A 24236-nucleotide genomic window follows, 5' to 3' on the forward strand; every position below is an offset into this window, starting at 1 on the left:
GTGTATTTATTCTTTTGCACAATGCTGTGAATAAATTAGAATTGCAACGAGCAAATGCAGTAAAACTGTGAAACATATTCAGTGTCGTACTCAGATACCTCACTAAATGCAGTGATGTCTAACTTTACTGTAGTTTTCAAATGGCTGTGCTAATATACAGTGCTGTCTTGAGCATTTTCAGGAAGAGTCACTAAAATCTGACTTTTTTTTGCATTGAAATGTCCAGAGTAAACTGTCATGATGAAAACACGACAAAGCCATTTGACTATCGTTCATAAACAATAGTGTCAGGACTTTTCATTTTGATGACACTGACACTTTGATTGACATCAATACTGGACGTTTGAGAAGTGAGCTCTCCGTTTTGAGCAAGTGACACACTTTTGCAGGTTATCAATTAGGTTTTGCAGATTATACTAATTGTTTTAAGAAATGCAATAACTGTTGTACAAATGTAAATAGTGTTGTGAGAAATGCACCAAACTGACTGAGAAAAACTGTAAAGTAGGATGTATTTTATTAAATATACTCATTAAAAAAACAATATATTTTCAAAATGCATATAAATAATTCAATAAAGATCTAATAAAAGTAATAATGCATATATGACAGATAGATAGATAGATAGATAGATAGATAGATAGACAGACAGACAGACAGACAGACAGACAGACAGACAGACAGACAGACAGACAGACAGACAGACAGACAGATAGATAGATAGATAGATAGATAGATAGATAGATAGATAGATAGATAGATAGATAGATAGATAGATAGATAGATAGATAGATAGATAGAATTGTTTATATTTTTATTTCTATAATATTTTATGATATTTAAATTTTTTTGTATTATTTTAAATAATATGAAACCTTAATTAGGTGTGTGGTCATTGAACATTTTTTATATTTATTTATTTTTATTAATTCATAAAACAGTATATAAATGTATATGTCTACTATAAATAGCAATGATTTAAACTCAATGTTTGCTCAATTACAATTATTTTATTAACTATATATATTTTAAAATACAATACATTTTAAAAAGGCAAATAAATAATACAATAAATAATGTATATATCATAGACAGACAGACAGACAGACAGACAGACAGACAGACAGACAGACAGACAGACAGACAGACAGACAGACAGACAGACAGACAGACAGACAGACAGACAGACAGACAGACAGATAGATAGATAGATAGATAGATAGATAGATAGATAGATAGATAGATAGATAGATAGATAGAGCGTGACTATGTGGCACTGAATGGGTTAAACCAAACGCAAGCCACTAAATGTGGAGGAATTGTGATTGGTTTGGTCCCCGTGTGTAGCCTAGATCAAGGCAGGATAAAACCTCCAGCGCTTGCAGATGGAGGGTGGAGAGGGGGCTGCCGCTGTAAACACTGGGCTGTGTGCGTGTCTAATAATCATGATGAGCAGAAGACGGGCATGAGGCTCAATGAAGGACTACAGGAGATGATGCAGAGAGACGCACGTGGACGGCAGAGACTCAGGCATCCTCTCAGGTATTTCAGATGTTGTGATTGTGACCGAACGGCAAGATGGATTGCGTTGAGAAGGTGCTGTGTTTGCATGCAGCACATGGTCTGCAGTGCAAGACAACAAACACATCTGACAATGAAGCCCTGTTATTTACACACGTGCTTTGTGCTGAAAGCTTTGGATTGTAAACATTTTGAAGCGATGACGTTTAGTGTGGTTGCTTTGTTATTAAGTGCACTTTTAAATGTATCTGTACTTCATCATTTGTATTTACGCATTCGTTATATAATGCTGTGGAAGGTGTCAGTTTGTTTGGAGATGTCAGTGTCCTCGCCCCAGATTCATTCATCATGCGCAGTTTCACGTCTATGTACCTCAGCGCGTTAATTGTTGAGTTCATTAATCATAGTTGGGTAGTTGTGTTTGCTTATGATGTTGTTGTGTTTGGGGTAAAGTGTGACTTGATGTGTGCGGGTTGGGACTATGGAAGCGCGTGGGAATGAACGCTCCGTTGCGGACACTGCTTGGGCGTGTTCAAATTTCATCCGCGCTTACTTTTCAGCGTCAATGTTTATTATGGCGCACTGTGTTGATTTTCTTCAGATGTTTCTTGGACGTCTGCCAGCAATTTAAACTAGACTACAAAGTCCATTCAAATGTTGTGTATAAATTTTCAGTAATTCATTGTAGTATTATTGTTTTTGTAAACTTAAATGTAGGTTAAATGCAGTGGTGTAAAGGAACTATAATTACAAAAAAAAAAAAAGTGTACTTTTACTTTCCCTTGAGTATGTGTTTAGTGCTGTATCGGTACTTTAACTCCACTGTTTTGCTTCAACCTGCAGTCACTACTTTAATTTTTAGATTTTTTTAGATTAGATTAGATTCAACTTTATTGTCATTACACATGTACAAGTACAATGCAACGAAATGCAGTTTAGGTCTAACCAGCAGTGCAATAGCAGCAAGTGCAGGATACAGGAATAAAAGTAACAGAAACGCCCAACGTGGGGTGTTTCTTATTGTCTATGGTGATTAGAAAATTCAGTCCTGTAATTCCTGTCCAATCAAATCACACATAGAAGGTAAATCGCCTCACAACGAACAACTTCAAGTCATAGGCGCTTCTAAAATTGTACCAAACTGTTTTAAAAGAGTCCAAGAATATGTCCAAAATCTTTACAATCATTGACCCAGAGACTGTTTAGATGCATATCACTGATGAGAAGATGACGGATGTTTACTGTATGATTACTGAAATGGCCTTAAACACCCAGCAGGCACGAGACGTCAACATGACGTCAGATTGACCTTGTATCCTAACATCATGGGGACGTTCCATTTTGTTTGGAAATGAAAATCGGGTTGATGTCAAAACTCAACATCAAGCCAACATCAATGTCCAACCCCCAACCTAAAACCAATCAAATATCAACGACTAATAATGTTTTAGCTTGACATGTGGACGTTACCACTATGACATCTGTCAGACGTTGGATTTTTGGGTACCATACCTAATGAATAAATGTCAGTATTTGACGTCAATATGATGTTGGTTTAAGATGTTGGCTTGACGTTGGATTTTGGTCGCTTCCTAACAACCTAAAATCGTCCAAAAGTCAACGTCATTTGATGTTGTTATTATTGGACATAAAAACAAAACAAAAAAAATGTTGTTTTTAAACGCTGGCTATAGCCATTAAATTTTGGTCACCTGACATCACAACCTAAATCTAACCTAAAATTAACGTCTCGTGACGTTGTATGCCTGCTGGGCAATAACTAGATGCACTACAGAATGTTACGTTTACACACACATGCACATATTACATGTAAACGCATCAGCTTTTAACAGTGTACTACTCACTACTCTGAGTACTTTAGAAATGTCTACTTTTTACTCATACTTTGAGTAATATTTACAACAGATACTTTTACTCTACTTGCCAATTACCTATTTAACTGTTTTATTTTTGTAATTTGCACCTAGTTATGGGGCATTTAAATCTGATTACATGCGGTCCTGTGAAATTTAAATAAACAAATTTAGATGTTAGTTTCAGTCTGTTAGTTTTAAGGATTTTTATTAGCTAGTGTGCTCCGAAACAGTGACAAAATTCACATTTAGAAAATATAAAACTGATATAAACATCCAAAGCTTGCAGTTTGTCACTTTCGCCTAATTTGATCCGCGTCACCTCATACTTCAGTTTCTCACCAAATCTTGATCAATCAAATGCTCTCTAGTATCTGACATGCCCCGCCCCCTTCAAGATGCTTCTCATTTGCTTTTCATTTGTTATGCTTTGCTCTACCAGTGAGAGTGGCTGAGCCTGTGATAAAACAAAACGCTATTAGCTGTTTTTGAAAAGGGGAGGAGCTATTCTATGTCCCGTCTTCTCTTCACTTTTCAGTTGAAATTATATCAAATTTCGCTCTTCCCGGGGCATTTAAATGTATGTCTGAGTAAACCCAATTCGCATTCACATTCTAAAACTTGTTAACATTTGCACAAATTTTTTGCATGGATTTTAAAGAAAACATCTGCGAATGCGCTCCACGATGCTGTAGTCTGCGCTTTTTACATTAAAGATAATCAAGTACGGCAAGTAGGTTTTTTATTTTACTTTATTATTATTTTATTTAAGCATAATCTAAACAAATAGCTTAATATGTCAAAAGCACTTTTAGTAAGCATTTGGTAAATATTTAGTCATCCCAAGTGATCAGTTTACTTAAAGAAATGGGAGCATGTTCATGAGACATCAAACATATGTAAATATATTCCACATCGCCATTAAACATGTGCTGAATATATTTTGGAATCGGAAGATTCTAGGATGTGTTTAGCCTACTTGGTTAATTTTTATCAGGACTCCACCACTGCTTCCACAATTGTAGTTTTATCGATCAAGATATTTACATTTTAGGCTTTCCAATCTTTTATCACTTCAGTAATCAAAGGGCCAGATATATTTAAAGTGATAATGTCTCAAAAATGAACATTTTGATGGTACGGTTGTTCAGTGGTAAGCTCTTTCGCCTCACAGCAAGAAGTTTTCTGGTTCGAGCCCCGACTGGGTCAGTTTGCATTTCTGTGTGGAGTTTGCATGTTCTCCCCGTGTTGGCGTGGGTTTCCTCCGGTTGCTCCGGTTCCCTCACAGTCCAAAGACATGTGGTATAGGTCAATTGAATAAACTAAATTGTCCGTAGTGTATGTGTGAATGCAAGAGTGTATGGATGTTTCCCAGTACTAGGTTGCTGCTGGAAAAGCATCCGCTGTGTACATATCCCAAAATAGTTGGTGGTTCATTCCGCTGTGGCGACCCCTGATTAATAAAGGGACTAAAAAAAATGAACATTCAGTCATCATTTACTGATCTTTGACTTGTTCCACACCATTTTTTGTTCTGTTGAACCCAAAATATGATATTCTGAAGTAGGAAAAACAAATGCTATGGAAAACAATGGTTACTAGTTTCCAACATTCATCTTCTTTTGTGTTCATTTACTATTCAACAGAATAAAAAAAGTCAAACTTATTTTAAAAAAGTAAAGGGTGAGTAAAAAGATGACAGAATTTTTTATTTTTAGGTGAACTACCTCTTTAAAGCATATTTAAAGTTTGAATTAAGCCAAAGCGTTAGTTCTAGGAGTTTGAAGCAGTTTTCTAAAGGGAATGTTCTACTAAAAGATTGCTTTTGCTTATAATATAAATACTTTTGGCCATAATTTTTTTCAGATTATTTAGTTTTGAACAATATAGTTGAGAGGGTTAGGAATGGACCTTACAATACTTTGCAAAGAGAGCTGTTTGGGCCTAGAAATCTTATATTTAACAGAATTTATCTGAGTTTAAAGTTACTCACTGAAAGCAAATGTGATGGTAACTTATGCACATATTTGTGAAAATATTAATTTATCAATTTTCTTTCGGCATAGTTCCTTATTTATCTGAGGTCACCACAGGGAAATGAACCACCACCTATTCCAACATATGTTTTTTGCAGCGGATGCCCTTCCAGCCGCAACCCAGTTCTGGGAAACACATACACTCTTGCATTCACAGGCACACACTAACACACTACGGCCAATTTACCTTACCCAATTCACCTATAGCGCATGCCTTTGAACTGTGTGGGAACCGGAGGAAAGCCACGCCAACACGGGGAGAACATGCAAACTCCACACAGAAATGCCACCTGGTACTCGAACCAGCACCTTTCTTGTTGTGAGGTGACAGTGCTAACCACTGAGCCACCATGCGTCCCTATTTGTAAAAATATCTGGAAGGCTATTGTGTCACTCGCATGTATTCATTCCCAGAAATTAAATTTGTGACAAACTTAACTCTGAGGTAAAGAAAGAAATGAACTGCAGGCATGAAAACATCTACAGCTGATGTTTCTCGTAGATGTATACTACACTCGTATGACACGGTAAACACATGCTCCTATTGCGTAAATATTTGAAGTGCCTCTCTCTCAGATCTTTAAAACACTGTCATGTGAACGTAATAATATCACTTAACGTCTTATACATTACGACTCGCTGCTTTACTCTTGGAGCCAAAATCTTAGCCTATTATCCTCTTTACAGATCATAAGTGTAATCACTGGATTACGCTCAACCGAGAGAAAGAGAGCAGCTCTGAGTGTGCAAACTGGGTTATGCCGCTGTAGGGGTAAAAAGGTCTCCCTGAATATAATTCAGCCAACCTATATTAAAAGGAGCGCTCACCACTAATCTGTGTCTTCCTAGCCTTATGAAAGGGTGTGTGTGTGTGCGTGTGTGTGGATTTGTGTAGTTGGCAAAGTGATTATGCGGGCCAAACACGTGGGTGAGGTCTGGCAGAGGTCTGGAGGATGTGCATTTTGTTAGGATGGGTTATATGCAGCGTGCGAATTATACATTGACAGCATCAACTTAATCCGCTAATGTTAGATTGTGTAACACATGCTTCAAGCCAAACTTCTATATTTCAATTTTAGTGAAATTTATTTAGGTGAACCCTTACAATGTCTCATTTTCAAGGGGGTCCCATAAAGACGCGACAAAGGACAAAAGCAAAACAGAAAAATAAAATGTACAATTGCAAGCTCGGAAGCTCTTCTAAAGCCCAGCAACCCCACAAATAATCTTAAATAATAATTAATCAATGAGCAATAAATAAGCTTAGTCAGGAGAGAACATATATCACACGATAGCAATATCACACGAGCAGCAGTGCGATGTGACTGTATATCAGCACTGGTGGGAGATTTGGTTGGCTTGTGGCCGCAGACGTAGTGCCTTAGTCTCACAATAGTGCTGATATACAGCCATATCGCACTGCTACAAGTGGGAAATTACATTTATACAACAGTTTGACGGCATAACCGTTTATATAAAAAGGAAAATCAAACATGGAGAGTCTCAAAAACCCTTTTATATTGGGAACTACTGTCTTCCGCCATTCCTTCACATCTGCAGCTGACTTAAGAACAGTAGAATCCGTTGCTCAAAACACGTCACTTTAGAGCTAGTGTTTGAATGATTCTCTAGCGTAATGTCTAAAGTGATGTCTAAACAGGTAATTGTTACTGACATTTTAAGATCATAAGGCTAAACAACATGAAATGCCATAAGTCTACAGAGATTTCCCGGTATTTCTCTGTTGCAATTGAAAAAGCCAATGCAAACACTAGCAGATTACTATGGTATAAATACACCACTATAAATACCGCACTACAACACACAAAAGAGAGAGATCGGCTTAGAAAGTCACTTGAAATTTTTACGCCGATTTTTATTTTTTATTAATATTTTTTAATGTTTTCTAACATTTTTTATTAATATTGTTTAATGTATTCTAACTATATTTTAATAATGCATAACTAAATGTTTTAGCGCTGTGTACAGGATTGTCAGTGATGCTTTTGTATACAAGACGTTACACCAATCAATCTGTGGCGGAACGTGACGTGAGTGATCATGTCCCTTTCAGATAATGTGCGTACTCAACGCACACAAGTCGCAAACTTCTGCATTAAGGAATGACACAATGGCAGAGAGGTAACGCAGCGCGATAAAGTTTTACTTCACTTTTAGGATATATGTAGATGCAAACACATGATGTGCAAGAAAAGTATCTTGGTAGATCTGGATGTTTCAGACTGGTGAGTGAATATTTTCTTGCATAGACTGAGTCGTTAAAGGGGTGGTAAAATGTATATTTATGAAATCTTATTTTTAATAATTATTTCTTAGGGGTTTTTCACCTTTGTTATGATAGGACAGTAGAGATTTCAGACAGGAAAGCATTGGGAGCAGGGAGAGGAAAAGGACCTTGAGCTGGGAATCGAACTCGGATCGCCGTGAGCAAGATGGTGCTATATGTCAGCGCACAGTACCACAAGGCTATTGGCGCCGACATAAAAGTTTATTTTAATTATTGATATTATTATTTAAGATGGTTCGAGTCCCGGCTGGACCCGTTGGCATGTCTGTCTGAAGTTTGCATGTTCTCCCCGTCTTTGCATGGGATTTTTCCGGGTGCTCCGGTTTCCCCCACAGTCCAAACACATGGCCTATATGACCAGTTTAGTTTATTCAATGGGGTATATGCCGAAGCATGCTAATAGGACTTTTAATTTGCCATTAACCTGGGTTAAGCGCTTCCGGCGAATTGAATGTCAATGCAAAATCCAGTGCGTTTAAGGTCTGTTTTCTTTAAAAATCAGCGATCTCCACTAGCTGAGTGATATCCGCTTTAAAGTGGGTCTCAGATTGTACAAGAAGCACTGCATTAAATTATATTTCCCCCCGTCATATCTTTATTATTTGAGCATTTATTTTACCCCAGTATATTCAATGGAGCTTCTGCGTTAGCCTGCCGATTCTGACGGGCGCGTGCGAGTAAACGTTTTTTTGTCTCGTTTTACGCTTGAGCAACTAAATAAATGCTTAAGTTTATTTAACTTCATGTATTTTAATGACATTATAACATCGATGCTGTATAAGGAACCGTATAAAATGAGAAAAAGTTCACAATAACAGGTCACCGAAAGTGTATCAGCATGGAAACAGCACTAGCTCGGCATATACCCTATTCACCTATTGTATGAGTGTGTGTGCGCGAATCTAAGAGTGTATGGGTGTTTTCCAGTACTGGTTGCAGCTGGAAGGGCCTCCGCTGCATAAAACGTAAGCCAGAATAGTTGGCGGTTCATTCCTCTGTGGTGACCCTTGATAAATAAGGGACTGAGCCGAAGGAATATCCTCGAATGAATTATTTAAAATTCTGTTTCTCACTCTTTAAATGGCCGACCCACTCACACAGCTTGTTTTGATATCTTCCATGGGGCATCATGTGTTAATTAGTGTGATCAAACCCCCCTATAATTAGCACCCTGGTTATGTAGTGTATGTTTGGCCACTGTATTAGAGAATGCAGTGCAGTGAATGCTGGGAAATTTAAAGAACAGGTGCATTTGCAAAAATGGGGCATTTATATTGGGCCTTACGGGACTTTAGAGGCCAGATGAGGAAACGAGGACAAGAGTAGACTAGATTCTACATGCTCTGAAGACAAACGTCTCAATGTGCACACAGTATTTACCTTTCTGAACTTAATGGTATATAGCATTTGTAATACTCAATAATTTAGGGTGGACAGTATGCACAGGTGATGTTAGGCACCCTTATAAGTTACTTCAAAAACTAGCCTTTACTTCATTTAGCCGACAGTAATATAAGTTTCTGGCACCGCAGCATCTTGTTGTCATATTTCATTTACATTGTTTGCTTATTTTATTAAAAAAAACTAGCATAAGCCTAGAATTGAGTGCGAGTTGCTGCTACTTTGCCTGATGGTCAGGGCAGTAAGAGACTGTATTATCATCAATCAGGCCCGGATTGGCTAATCGGGAGGACCGGGAGAATTCCCGGTGGGCCGGTCTGTTTTTTGGCCGCGAGGACCGGTGTCCCTAGCTGCTTGCACTCTCAGCAGTCACACTTTTTTCTTCTATTTATTTATTTGACCATAGCTTTACTCTTTTTAATCATTATTTTGCCGCAGTGCCGCTGTTTTTATTTATTTTCTCGCAGCCCCGTGAGAAAAATGCAGCCTGCAGGTTAACTAACGTTAATGATGATGATGTAATGTAACTATCGACCCCAAACAGGGGCACCTTAGTGAATATAAGAATTCGAATAAAATGAATAATACACCTGCTCTATGAAAATCAAATGATGCACTACATTAATAAATCTGACATAACTTGATCAGAAATCTAAAAATAGGAGAAAAAGATTGAGCCATCAAAAGGAAAGTAGTGCTGTGTCTTGAGGGTCACAAGTCATTAGTTGTTTTTTACTCTCACTGTGATAGCTCCAATGTGGTCCAGTGGTAAGCACATTGCATTTCAATGTCACAGACCTGTGATCGAATCTCCCATGAAAATGTTTTTTTTTTTTTTTTTTCGATTTTATTGTTAAGACATAAAATACTGTTAGGGCTGTTGAACATTTGAAATTCTAAAGCAGCAGTTTTCTTGAAAAAGACGTGATAGTACCATTAGTAACTGAATTGGAATCAGTCGTGAACTGAGGTGGGCCGGTCTGGCTTGAAACTCCAGGGCTGAAAATGAGTCCCACTCCGGCCCTGTCATCAATAACGTTAGTTGTTGAGCACAAAAGTTTGTAACATACAAAAACTAAGAAAAAAACGAAATCTTACCTATGAAATGTTCTGCCTTCATGCTTTGTTTTCTTTGTTTACTCCTTTCTACACCCTTACAACGCGCAAAAGTCCAGCATCTTCACATTGGCTTTAGTCTTGACTAGTGCGGTTGAACGACTGTTGTCCTGGGAGCACTGTACCAATATGGCGGCGGTATTAAGGCATGCTCAGGGTCCGTATGTGATATCTAGGGTACTTTTCTTTGATTTTAGCTTAGCATTAAATACGGTTCAACCACATGTTTTAATTAGGAAACTAAAAAAGATAGAAGTAAACTCTACAATCACTAAATGGTATCATTCCTTTTTAACAAACCAAACTCAGGCAGTCAAAGTAAATAATAGTTTGTCTAAAGTTAAATACAGTAGTTCTGGTGTCCCTCAGGGTTGTGTGAGCTCATCACTTCTGTTTACTCTATATACAAAATGAGTGCTTAAGCATGTACTCACAGAATTTTATTTTTTAAAGACGATCCGGTAATTTTAAGTTTGCTGAACAAACAGGATCCTGTTTCTGTTTATTTGTCTGAAATTGATTAATTTGTGGAGTGGTGTGATAACTTTTTAAAAGTAAACACAAAAAAAAACAAAGGAAATAATCTTTGATTTCAACTGTGTTGTCGAGCATTCACCAGTGTTTTTACATAATCAAGAAATCACTCAGGTACAGTCACACAAGTATGTGGGAATTTACATAGGCAGGTCTCTAACATGGGACACTCACGTAAACTGAATCTGTGAAAAGCTTCTCCAAAGACTGTATTTTCTACGAAGGTTATGGTGTTGACAAGAAAATCATGTACCTATTTTATCAGGCTGTGTTTGAAAGTTATTAGTTATGGTCTATCTACATGGTATGGCAATCTTTCTGTAAATCGGAAATCCAAAATTTGTAACATTATCAGAACTGCTACTGTCACGATCACCAGCGACCTCTATCCACCAGAGGTCGCTGAAAAACATTATCACTCATACAAACTACAAATCTGCCAGTTTATGGACTACAACTTCATACATGCTCTTCGTCCACACACACCTGCTTCCTCATTTAGACTGATTACACTCGCACCACCTGAGCATTGTCAAGGACTGATTACACACACTATTTAAGAAGCACACACACTCATTTACATTGCCGAGTCTTGTTATCTGCCACAGTGACATTACAACGCGTTTCCTTTGTCTGCCTTTGCCGTGTTTTGATCCTTGCCTTGTTTATTTATATAATTCTGTTTTCTGCCTGTTAATTTGACTTCGACTCTGGTTTGCCTTCATACGTCTGTTTGCACCTGTGTTGACCATTGCTTGCCTGACCACTGAATAAACCTGCACGTGGATCCACACCTCTGTTGTCAGTGTCACTCCCAGTAATACAGCTACGAGACTAATAAGATCTGAAACTTTTACTACTATTCAAACACTTTACAAGCAATGGACTGTGAATGAAGCGAAAACAATTTTAAACAATCCATCTCATGTACTCTTCCAGTTTTACGGTCTTTTACCTTCTGGTAGAAGATACAGAACCTTCCGCTGGAAGCTGAACAGACTTAAGAACTCTCTTATCCCAGTGTCAATCAGACTGTTGAACACTGATCGATAGCGTGCTTATGCTTATATCCTGTATATGATTTTGCATGTTTGCTTTATTTTTTAACTTATTGTGTCAGAACTTGCTGAAGTGCTGTGTGAGTCCACAGAAAATGTCCTCTTGAGGGACAATAAAGTATACAAACAAACAATATCTATGTGAGTAATTACATGGGTGTTGCTATGTCACTGACTAAACGTCTTGTTTGGTTGCCAGAGTGTTGCTATATCCTTGATCTGGAAGGTTGCTGGGCTCTTTCTAATTGTGGTTGTTGTACAGATCAAATCCCTAACCCTGAAGAAAAAAAGAACAGTTCAAAAGAGTATTTAGACAGATAAAGAAAAGTTAATAGCACAGTTCAGAGTTTGTGTGCGGAGGATAATTAGAGCAGTCTTTAACCTCTCATTGTCTAATTAGACATTCAGAGCAGAGCGGCTCGTTTTACTGGCGGCTCATGGAATGTTTTCAGCACAGTCTAAATCAAAGTCGCCTCTATCCCAGGCTCATCCCTCTCCCAGCCAACACACAGGCCAGGATGTGCTATAGGAAAAATGTCGGTTGCGTTGTGCATAATAAAGAGTTTTTTAAAGCGAAGATCCATAGAAAAAGTGTAAACTACAAGGGCACTGAGGACTTTTAACAAACTCAAGCCTAAACGGAGTCACCAGAGATGCGGTACTCTTACCAGTGGTGGAAATAGTACTGAAAAATAAACTCATACTCAAGTAAAAGTACTATTACTTGCCTAAAAGATGAGTAAAAGTGCAAGTAAAGTCGTCACCTTAGAATTATAAGGCTCTATCTGCGTTCTGAATGATTTTGAGGTATTGAGCTTCAAAGTTTTGGCATTCCATACAGCAAACAATGTGTGTGTAAGATTTCTCTTTCATACATTAGCATGACAGAAACCCTAAATGTACTCTAAATTCTCTAATTCTAATTCTCTTACATTTGCAAATTGGGATAAAACAAACAGGGCAAATGCAGATAGAACCTTCTCATTCTTCTCATTCCACTTGGAATTTTAAGGTTCTATCTGGCAGTTTGTTAATTAAAGGACTTCTTGTCAAGAAATACAGTCACAAAATATATAAGTTGGTGTTGTAACAATATGTTTATGATTGAGAAAGTAACCTTTTTGCTTTTTATTACATTTATTTAATGCTTTAGGATGAAAATATTTTCCTGCTCAAATTAAGCATACAAGGCTGTGCTAAATATTTGATCCAGTGCAGATGTTAATTTTATGTTATTTATATGGTAATATTTATTGAATTTTATCCTTTATATGAGCTATTGAACTTTATTCATTGAATTATGTTCTGTGAATTAAATGAGGTATTTTCCCTTCAAGGCATAATATCAAATTTGAATACTTTAAAAGAAAACAGACAATGAGCAAATGAGTTTAATAAACACTGAAACATGTTTCTCTATCTATCTATCTATCTATCTATCTATCTATCTATCTATCTATCTATCTATCTATCTATCTATCTATCTATCTATCTATCTATCTATCTATCTATCTATCTATCTATCTATCTATCTATCTATCTATATCCATCCATCCATCCCCACCCTCCTATCTACCTTTCTATCCATCCATCCATCCATCCATCCATCCATCCATCCCCACCCACCTATCTACCTTTCTATCCATCCCTCCATCCATCCATCCATCCATCCATCCATCCCCACCCACCTATCTACCTTTCTATCCATCCCTCCATCCCTCCCTCCCTCCCTCCCCCTCTCTCTCTCTCTCTCTCTCTCTCTCTCTCTCTCTCTCTCTCTCTCTCTCTCTCTCTCTATATATATATATATATATATATATATATATATGTGTATGTGTATATATATATATACACACACACACACACACAAATAAAAATATTTCACATTATATTACATTTTTTAAATAACTGTTTTTTTTTCAACAATGTTAAGTTTAACATTTCATCCCAATGTCAAAAAATTCTTCCAAATCATCACATTTACACACATCTTTTCAGTTTTAGGTTTCTTATCAATTTTGCGTGGTGCAGCATTATTCAGTCAACGTTAGTGATTTTAGTTGGCTAGTGATTTTGTGTTTTTTTTTTTTTTTTTTTGGTCTTTACCACTGTCAATGAAGCAGTCCGGCAAAATGACAAAGAAAGCTGATTGGTCCTTGTGTGTGCATTTAAAATGCAGGCTACAGTTCGACTTTGTAGATAAAACCTTTTTTGTTTTTTTTAAATAAAAAGTCTTAATGTAAACAACTTATAAAAAAAACATCACAATGTAAATAAGTTGTCATTTAATAAGAATATTAATGTGAATAACTAAATTTTTGCTAAGAAGCTTATAATTCTAAGGTAAAGAAGTAGTGGTAGTATCTTTACCAGTTTTGGGCAAACTCCACCTCTCCTGGTTGTTGCTAGAGCGGATACGTTTGTGGCCGGAAGTTAACGCGAATTATTTCTATTATTTATTAAATTTCTCATTTGTTGTATTTTATTAACGTCTACCCCCACCCCAACCCTAAACCCAACCGTCACAGTAATGTAAAAACTGTAGTTGTACCGAGTATTAGTTTTGTTATCTATTAAATTACCCAATAAAATGTCATTTTTAACGCCTACCCCCACCCCAACCCTAAACCCAACCCTCACAGTACTGTAAAAATATTAATTATTGTTATACAGTGTCATAAAAAATGTTGCTTTATTAATGTGCATATCGCACTTCCGGCCGGCCGCATACTGTATCTGATCTAGACTTTACCAACTCTCCTTTCACTCCACCTTGAAGCCCCAGCTGACCCTCGTTGGCCCAAGTCATTCGTTGGGCCAAAACAAGTCAGCCGCTGGCCCCGAGAAAGCCCCGCTTTGGCCCGATAAGGCCCCGGAAGTGACGGTGGAAACGTGACTGGATCTGACTCGCCCTGGCTGGCTCGCTTTAGGCACGATAGTGGAAACGCGGCTAGTGAGTAACCGGTCTTGCTTTCACAGCCCAAAAATAATAAAACAATCCAACCTAATAACTCCACTCCCTCCGATTTGTAAGCAAAACTGCAAGCGTTGAGTGCATGAAGTGTCCAACATTACACACTTCAGTGGGAATGCACTACTTAAACTATTTATACTATAAAATGGTGTAGAATAGTGCATACATATGTGATTTGGGACACACCTAGGGAAGTAAAATTACCTATACAGCACTAAAGATGTACTCAGCTAAAAGTACACATTTTGAAAACTAAAATGCAATTCCTGAGGAAAAACTCCTCAATTGCAGTCATTTGAGTATTTGTAATTCCTTGCTTTACAGCAGTGACTTTTACCCGCCGGCGTGCTCAAGAGGTTTGGAGTGATAAGCGCGTCTCAGCGACAGGGTGTCAGTGGCGGAGCTGGGTCAACACTCGGTCTGCGTCTCTCGCTCTGGGCTCAGTTTAATGAGTTTGTAATCACTCTCATGTCAGAAGGATGCTGGTGCCCTGGAGGCTTTTGGACTGGAATTCATTGTGCTGAGACTCACGCTGCGCTGCTGCAGCTCTGTTATTGAAATATGAAGGCTTATGAGCGATCCCAAAAGAAAAGAACACCCAAATCCCAAAAAGGTTATGAAGAGAATTACACAAATATTTTCCATACCTTCCGAAGAACAATAAATACACCTTTGGTCTCCTGTCTGCATGAGAGAGAGAGAGAGGGTTATGGTAATGTAAAACAGGCAGTCGGACAGTATGAAAGCAGGTCACATTGAACATTGTAGATTATCAGTTAGAGATAATCAAACTGGTATTTCAAGTTGTTAACACAGTGGTGGAAGATGCTGTTTTTAACTAAAAGAATGATTGCTTATGAATTAGGCATTAGCTGTGTTTCCATGCACCTATTTTTATGCACATTTTGGAATATTATGCATAAAAATGCTTAATGGAAATGACAAGATGCAAATCAATTTTGAAAATACACATAAAAAACTGCTTGCATGATGGAACAGCATTAAAGTCTTAATGAATCAGAAGCTTTGACTGTTTTTTTTCATATTGTTACAGTTCATATTTCCCAGAGTTTTAAATGAAAAAGTGGGCGTGGCTTGTTTTCAAGTTCCAAGCTGATTGGATGGAGTAAAGTAGGCATTTATTTCAGAAGGGTCGAAAAAAAAATTTTTGGGGAGAGTTATTACAACCTAACAGACATCTTCTCCTCACCATTTTGTTTCAAGAGTTCACACTTAGCTGATGATTTATAAAAGCTTGTTTGGCATGCTGTCCAGGGAGAGAGCCCCGAGCTCAAGGACTCCTTGAGTCCGGGGCTTTCTCCCGTTTGGCAGAGCGAGAAGGGAGCCTGAGCTCGGTGGATCTCAGAACTACCCTGCTGCGGTAGCTAAGGGAACACGAGGGTTAGATAAATGCTTGGTTGTTATGTATGTTGAATGTCTTTGGATGTTGGGAGGAAACCGGAGAACCTGGGGAAAACCCACGCGGACACGGGGAGAACATACAAACTCCTCACAGAAACACCCACCGGTCCTGTGGGACCAGGGCCGGCAGTGTTCTTGCTGTGGGGCTCGCAGTGCTAACCACTGGGCCGCCGTGTCGCCCAGTCAGAGGTAAAGGAGGAGAAAAGGGGAGGAGGGGGGTTTCTTCCAAACGAAGATAAAGTGAACTGAAAACTGTGGCTATTTATAGTAGCTTAGGGCTCATATGATTGGAAGATATTGATTAGCAAATGCGAGACCGGCCGTGATAAAGCATAAGCACGTGATCCTCTCGAAATTAGTTTATGAATAAACTTCACTTATGATCATATCAATGTCAAAACTGACAGTTGGAGGGGCGAGAATAAGAATGTTAGCCACGCCCAATACCTTAGACAGACGTACTCCGAGAATTGGACTAAGAAAACAAACAGGAAGTGCATTTCAAAAAGAACTTTTTTAATGACATGCACAGATGAATTGTTCTCTACAAAACTAGGTGAGCTAACAAAATCAGTATATTTAGTTTTGATTTCATGTGTACTTTAAGGGGTGCATGTCCAGCATAGAGTTTTTGCTCTGCAGAAAAGCCAGCTGAGCATTTATTTTTCTTGTTTTTTTCTGTTGGTGTTAATAAAAGCGGCACATTTTTGAAACCCTGCCTGCGTAGCCAGAGGGTGCGTTTTACGCTCACTTTTGAGTGCTCTTCTTTTGTAAAAATTTTGACAGTTGGTTTTTGGTGGAAATTGCATGAGCCCTATCATACACCTGCCGCAATAAGGCGCAAGACGTGTTTGGTGCGATTTGCTGCTATTTTCAGACCAGCGCAACCCTAGTTTTCATGTTTTGCGCCACGTTGTTTAAACAGGAAATCCATTGGCACCACTTTGTGGGACTCATGGGTGTTCTGGTCTAAAATAGAGGTGTGTTAAGGCACATTGTTGCAGCGTCTCTATTTTGAACTGGCACGTGCATACATAGGGCTCAAACATGCCCATAACTTTGTTATTACTGTTTATTTATTGCTGGAAATTAAAACTGCATTTAGAAATGGTTTTGAAACGAATCTTTGTGCTTAAACGAAATTAAATATGTGGGCTGATGGATGTCTTCAGTGTAGTGCGTAAGTAAAGATATAAAGAGGAAACTAAAGAGAAAGTAAAGAGGCAGAATGGAGTGTTCAGTTTTTCTACTTGCAAAGTCTGCCATGTAAATAGCAAATGCAGGTTATGCTCAAAACACACCCATAACTCATTAAGAGAATAAGCTCAACCCTGTTAGACCATGTGCTGTGGCGCAGACTGTATTTTTCTGTTCTTAAAATAGCAAAAGTGGATCTAGACACGCCCTTGCTTTTATGCATAAATCTTTTAAAAAAGAGCCCCAAAACATCTGTTGTTTTTGTTCATTCTAAAATTCCTCAGTCAAAGTCTGTCATGACAGAGGTTCAGTATTAAAATTGTAATATTATTGTTAACTGCAGAACGGTATTGAACATCTGCTCTCCCGAAGAGCATCTCACGCCTCAAAGTCTGAGACAAAAAATGAATTATTATATCAAATAACGGTGTCTACTTATATACCGCAGCAAGTTCCATTATTCTTTTTGATATTTGGCACCAGTTTATTGGGAAGTGACGATTTTGTTCTCTTTCACTGGATGGAAACTGTGTTTTACTCACAATTGTTTATGTAATATTCCAGTTTGGCACATATTCACATCTTTGCATGAAAGCATAGGTATACGTTTATGACATGATTAAGTCCAGTTAAATGGTTTGCTTGCTTGCTTATATATTTACTCATTTGTTCATTAAATGGTTACGATATTAATATTGCAAATTCAAGCATTGTTTTCTGCATTTTACAGAAAATGACACTGGTCAGTATAACATATCTGTTTCTGATTGAAAGTTTATGTTATACCACCAAATACTATGTCTTAACTCTTCTGAAATAAAATTGTAATATTCATTAAGAGGGTTAAAGTTAATGTTAACTGTGAGATATAATCTCAATCATCTTAATCTGTTAACCAAAATAAGTCAGAGATTCGCACAGACATAAAGTTTCTCTTTGAGACTGTGCTAACATACATGAATATCAATGCTGCGAGATAAATTTTTAATAAGCACGCTGTGCACACTGTAGTTATGCTATGTTAACTGTTATGTCAACAGTTGTTTGGTTTGGCTCCACGGAAACTACAGAAAACTACAATAAAATTACCATGAACTCAAATTGTGCTATTTTTAATTTTATTATAAAAAAATTATAATTATGATTTTATCATAGCATTATAAATGATCGGGCATCCGCTGCGTAAACCATATGCTGGATAAGTTGGCAGTTCATTCTGCTGTGATGACCCCAGATTAATAAAGGGACTAAGCCAAAAAGAAAATGAATGATTTATAAATGGTCAGTATTTTTTGAAGCTCATCTGCCCTCTAATCTTAAATCAGAATAACTTCCTCTCCCTTTTTATTGACATCTCTTCTCTGATTGGTGGTCAACCTGTCAATCACACAAGATCCACCAACAGGAAACCATTCAATCAATTCCAAATGGACAAAATCAAGCCCTGCCCTACATTTGTTTTAATTCGAAAAGCTGTTTCATTAGGACATACTTCACAATAGTAGAGAAAAGACTATCACAGCTTCTGTTTCATGTCCACTTGAAAGTGGGTCTATGAAGTATGAATGCATCATCAGAGGGCAGTAACTATATTTTAATGACAATATGTCAAGGTGTAAACTGTACTTTTAAAAAGTCACCTAATGTGGTGTGAAAGCTACAAGACAGGCCCAGCTGTCTAAATGCTGTTTTGGGATCAGCTGATGTTTGTGTGTGTTGTAGAGTTTAGAAGATTAGTGGCTTTCAAGGGCTTTTCACACGTTCCTCTGAGCATTAACTCCTGGAAGGACAGAGCTGTGCCTAAAACCTGCCACTTAACTCAATCTGTTTGGGTTACAGCAGGCCTACATTACACTAAAGCGTAATGATGTTCACTGCAGATGAAAGCACAGACATTATAATAACCATATGAATAATATATTATTATGTCTGTGATATAAATATGAGCTTAAAGTTACACAGGGGACATTATTTTTATTTAAAAATTTCGTTTTAATTTTGCATGTCGTGGGTGTCCTTTTGTAAATTAAATGTAAATGTCTGTAAAGTTTTATTAACTGTATTTCAGTTATTAATTTCACTTATTTAAGTTTTAAATTATATACATTTCAAATAAAATGTTATTTACGGCTCTGTGGCTTATGTAATTAATTTTAAAATATAAGAGAATCATCAGGCAGGCAAAAGGTCAAAACAGGGACAGACCAGAGCATAAAGATAATCCAAAAGCGTGGTCAGACCGTCAGAGTAGAGGCGAATAGGGATGGCTGTGGTGAAACTGACATTTCGACGCAGTTGAGATCCCAAAGCACAAGTGTTTCGAAACACTGCACCGAATCATGATCCAAAACACCCAGGTCACGTGACTACAGGGACTCAAACATTGGTCATTTCAAAAGTGTTTTGAGACCTGGCGAATCTGCGTGTGATCGACAGGGTCGAAAAAAAATCTCTATTTCATGTAACCTAGTGGATCGTTCGTGCGCACAGAGTAACTGTGCTATAAATGACTCGAGTTCGAATCACTTGATGTATTTTAATAATGTTACTATTTTATGACCAAAACAAGACATGTTTATTCACAAAGTGTTCGTTCGGAAGTCAGACCAATGTTAAAACAAAACATAATACAAGGACAGAGCATTTAAAAACATCTATACATCTATAGCTACATTATCCTGGATAATGAAACTCGAACCCATTATTTTGGCATGCCAGTCAGCAACTCTCAGTGCTTCACTAAATCACTTGAAACCTCAGTTTTACAACATGGGGTTTCTTTGCTGAAGCTGTTCCAGAGCATTACATAAACATGACCACTAGGTGTCACTGTAGAGAGAGGTTTCGAGACGTTTTGAAGCTTCGGCACATTTTCTTCGACTGTTTCAGTGTTTCATGAAGCCTTGCTTTGCCCAACACTACTGGTGAATGGTCTGGACAGGCAGCAAAACAGAATAAACAGTGAAACAAAGCAAAGGTAAAAAAAAAAACACGGCAAGACAAGGAAAGCTCTTCAGTAATGCTCACTTACAGATCACAAGACTCAGAGAACATGTGTTTGTGTGTGCTGTGTTTATAGTCTGGGTAATTAGTCCTTACAAGTTTGATCTGTGTGTTTGCAATCAAGGGGAATCTAGGCCAGGTGTGTGAGTGCAGAGAATGATGGGAGTTGTAGTTTATTTTAGTGGCTGAATTGTAGTCCGGGTGATGTGTGTTTTCCAACGAGCTGCAAGGAAAAAACGTGGAGCTGCTTATTGCTCTGTGAACAATAATCATTTCTTGATTGCTAGAGCTGGAGCTGCTGCTCGAACCATCTATGCTTGTTCGAGTCACCAGTAACTTTTACAACAAGCGAATGAAATTCCTCTCTTCTGTGTTATAAGCGGGTGTCAGAAGCTTAAAGTTTTGTAGCGCCATCTAACGTCAAGGAGTGATTTTGCATACTCTTCTGCTCGACGCCAGTAAAATTCGCTTGGGTTTAAATGCAGAAAAACGTCTCGTAAAACGCTGACGATAAACGCAAATGGAAATCGTCCCGGTGTGTAGGAGCCTTTTAAGGTGGGCAAATGTAAGGGGTCTTCGTGGTCACCACACATTCTGTATTGGAGACAGGTTGAGACTGCAGGCAGGCCAGTCAAGTACCTGTTTCCTCTTCCTTCACAGACTTTGTAATGTGTGCAGATTGTGGTTTTGCATTGTCTTGTTGAAATATGCTTGGGCGTCACTTGAAAATAAGGCAGCATATTGTGCTGTAAAATCTCTATGTACGTTTCATTATTAATGGGACCATCACAGAAGTGCAAGTTACCTTTGGCAAGGCCACTAACACAACCCCATACCATTACAGACCTTGTTGGACTTGTTGCTGGTAACAGTTTGGATGATCCTTTTCTTTTTTGGTCTGGAACACACAACATCCATTTCTCCCCAAAAATTACCTGAAATACTGATTTAGCTGACCACAGTACACGTTTCCACTGTGTGATGGTTCATACCAGATCCCTACGAGCCCAGAGAAGTCGACAGCACTTCTGGACACTGTTAACATAGGGCTTCCTTTTGACACAGCACAGTTTTAAATGGCGTTTGTGGATGTAACTACATATTGTCTGACTTGACAAAGGTTTGCCAGTTTTTTTGGTCACAAATCTTTTATTTTGGAGAAATGCTTTGAATTGTTTTCAAAACTTAACAATACACCCTGGGCAATTTGACCACCCTTTCATTATGTTTGTGCTGTTTTTGCCCATTGACTTCTATTATTCTGATATTTTTTGATTGCAAAGCCATGACACCATATCATGCACTCTTGACTGTTGGTGTTTATTCCTTTTGAAAAAAGGTAAAATTTTTAATGTTTTTTGTTCATCACGGGTTTAAAAAAGATAGTGATTTAGTTTTCCACATTTTTTTTCTAGCAGTTAAATATATTTAAATTATATTTATATTACACTTTTTATACAAACAGTTGGGTTTGTCCATATTTGAGCCAACTAAAAACAAGCCAGCATTTTTTTTTAAGTGTAGCAAATACTACTTCAAGTGAAAGCATTTTCAACATACAAATTGATGTTTAATAGAGAAGTGATGGCTCAGGTCACAGTGGTTTGTGTTTCTTTTAAATTCCTCCTGCTTTGCACTTAAAGGACAGCAAGAGTCCCTCTGGAGTAATCCTGTGACTGATGGCCGTGTTGGAAACAAACTGATTCCTGCAGCTCTCCTGAAAGCCTCATGGGACTAAAAGAAGGGCTATGTTCAAAGAAATCACCCGACTGAGGCAAATTGAGGAGACGGTTTGGACGGCGGTGTGGCCAATGGCTACGATGACTCAGGGGGGATTTAAAGTGACCTGTCGCAACTTCTTGAAAAGGATGAACTTTGGTAACGGACTTTCTCAAATGCTGCATTCTGAGCAGATTCGTTTGGTATTTTTGCATGTTTTTGGTCAATCTCAGTGCCTTTTTGCTGTGGTTAACATGAATATGATCTCGTCGGTTAATAATAACAGCTTAATAATAATAATACCAACAAATAAATAGATGCTTTTATGAAGTGTGCTTCACACAGGTCAGTGGGCTTGACAAACCACCTGTAGAAACATTATTTTCTCTGTCTCTCTCTAAAAAAATATCTGTATTTTGAACATATTGGTTTCTCTATCACTTTTACAATGTAGATTGTGTCAAAGCAGCTTAACATAGAAGTTCTTGTAAATTGAAACTGTGTCAGTCCAGTTTTCAGAGTTTAACTTTCATTTAACTCAGTTCAGTGTGGTTTGATTTTCACTGCTGAAAGTCCAAACACTGAAGAGCAAATTCATTAATGTGCAGCTCCACAAGTCCCAAACCAAGCAACCCATTGGCAACAGTGGCGAGGAACAAACTTCACCAATTGATGAAAGTGGAGGAATAAAAATAAACCTTGAGAGAAACCAGGCGCAGTTGGGCACGACCATTTCTCCTCTGGCCAAACTTCCTTTGCAGAGCTGCAGTCTAGGGGCCGGAGAACGCTGGACATCCATTGTGGAGAAGCTGCAGGTGAAAGTAGGTCACCGTCTGTCTGATGGTCAGGCTGGACTACAGAATCAATGCAGAGACTCGTCTGTCACTGGGGTCTTTCAGGAATCGGTCTTATGCTCTCCACTCCTCCATGACCACCGCAGCATCTGCTCAGGATACGGCCTGGTCCAGAAGTATGGAAACCTCAAAGTCCTCTATGGTTGGCATCATCTCTTTGTCGTCCTTGAGGTCCGCGATGGTTGGCATCAAAAAACACTCCCCTTTACTCTAGCACTAAATTCTCTGAGCATTAAAGGGTCACGAAACACCAAAACACATTGTTTGAGCTGTTGACAGTCGTATATGTGTCCCACACTGCTAAAAACACTATTAGGACACCTATATTTCACTAAAAAGTGTAAATTGGTTGTTTTTGCCTGATTTCAAGCAAATTCGTACTTCCGGTTTGAAACAAAATTTTTGAAGCTGCGTCACGGTCATGACATAAAAGCTTGTATTCCAGCGTGCAGACTGGGCGTCTGTGCCAGAGTGAGTCTTATTATGTCTTACAGTGTGATGCATTAATGCATGAGTAAGGCTTGGTTCAAACCAATCAGCGCGCTCTATTGTGCAACTTCATTAATATTCATTAGTGTCACCGTATTTACACGACAGAGACGCCACGTTGTGTTGGCAAAACAAGCGTGAAGTGTTGCTTTTATACATTGCTGCAGTTAAGTTTTGTTTTCATTTTCTCTCTGTGAGAGCTCAGAGTCACGTGAGGATTAACAGTGTACGCGACGCTCGACAACAATAACTTACGTGTTTAAGGAGGAACATTGTTTACCTGAGAGCTGTTCTCATCTGCAAACGCTGAGATCCGGATTCGCTTGTAGTCTTCTCTTAATAAAGACTCTAGTTGCTGGTGATTGTCCTGTCTCTACAGATTTGGTAAGTGAGCGAGCAGTGCTCTTTGTTTATTCAGTTTGTTCCTATCGAACTAAGTTAACTATTGCACAGAGTGTAAAAACGTTAGCACCACAACCAAACTTTTAACCTCGTGTAGGGTTTTTACCGCATTTAGTGACCGGAATAACACACGCGGCTTTCTGACGCTACCTGCCGTGTGCATCTAAGATTCCGGGAAATGCGGAGGTTTTTTTTCTCTCATTTGCCGTGCGGTATCAAACATTGCATGTAAATACACGCTTGGAGCAGTTCCTCGAATCAAATATCTTGTTTGTCGCGAGGGACATGAATGAATTCCCTGAATGAAAGAGCCAAACTGCAGTTAAAG

General features: G+C 38.2%; 1 protein-coding gene across 8 annotated transcripts in view; it reads left to right on the forward strand.

Moving 5' to 3' along the window:
• The first annotated feature begins 1381 nt into the window (after positions 1 to 1381).
• Positions 1382 to 24236, forward strand: part of ccdc120a (coiled-coil domain containing 120a) — a 125490-nt gene continuing 102635 nt past the window's right edge. For all 8 annotated transcript variants that reach the window (XM_017357413.4, XM_021478365.3, XM_073910062.1 and 5 more), the window contains exon 1: positions 1382 to 1542. The gene's annotated coding sequence lies outside the window, so the exon portion shown is untranslated. The remainder of the gene's footprint in view (positions 1543 to 24236) is intronic.

The sequence above is a fragment of the Danio rerio genome, chromosome 8 (assembly GCF_049306965.1).
Source record: "Danio rerio strain Tuebingen ecotype United States chromosome 8, GRCz12tu, whole genome shotgun sequence".
Classification (NCBI taxonomy): domain Eukaryota; kingdom Metazoa; phylum Chordata; class Actinopteri; order Cypriniformes; family Danionidae; genus Danio; species Danio rerio.